We start from the raw sequence: 369 nt of genomic DNA on the forward strand, positions 1-369 counted from the left end.
CCCCCCCCCCAAGAAGAGTGGAGTGGGGAGGGTCGTGAGTGGTAGAGGGGAGGCTGGGTTGAGTGGAGGGATCACTGGATTTGGAAAGACGTGGATTGGAATGCCAGCTATGCCATTAACCCTGGACAAGTCGGTATGACTTGGTTTCATCTCTCTTGTTCCGTCCACATAGCGTAATTGTTGATGTTTGAGTCAGTGCTTAAAAATTAGGAGATTTAAGGAGAAATCCAGTTCCCAGCTTCTAAGAAATGGAAAGTTCAGACGCCACCAGCTGGCTGCACCTGGGAACAGGTGTCACAAGTAAATGGGCCATTGAGGCCTGTCCAGTGGCCCCAGTCCCCACCCAGCTCGGTTTCCTTCCTTATGTAC

The sequence above is a fragment of the Ursus maritimus genome, unplaced genomic scaffold (assembly GCF_017311325.1).
Source record: "Ursus maritimus isolate PB19 unplaced genomic scaffold, ASM1731132v1 scaffold_2, whole genome shotgun sequence".
NCBI classification, from domain to species: domain Eukaryota; kingdom Metazoa; phylum Chordata; class Mammalia; order Carnivora; family Ursidae; genus Ursus; species Ursus maritimus.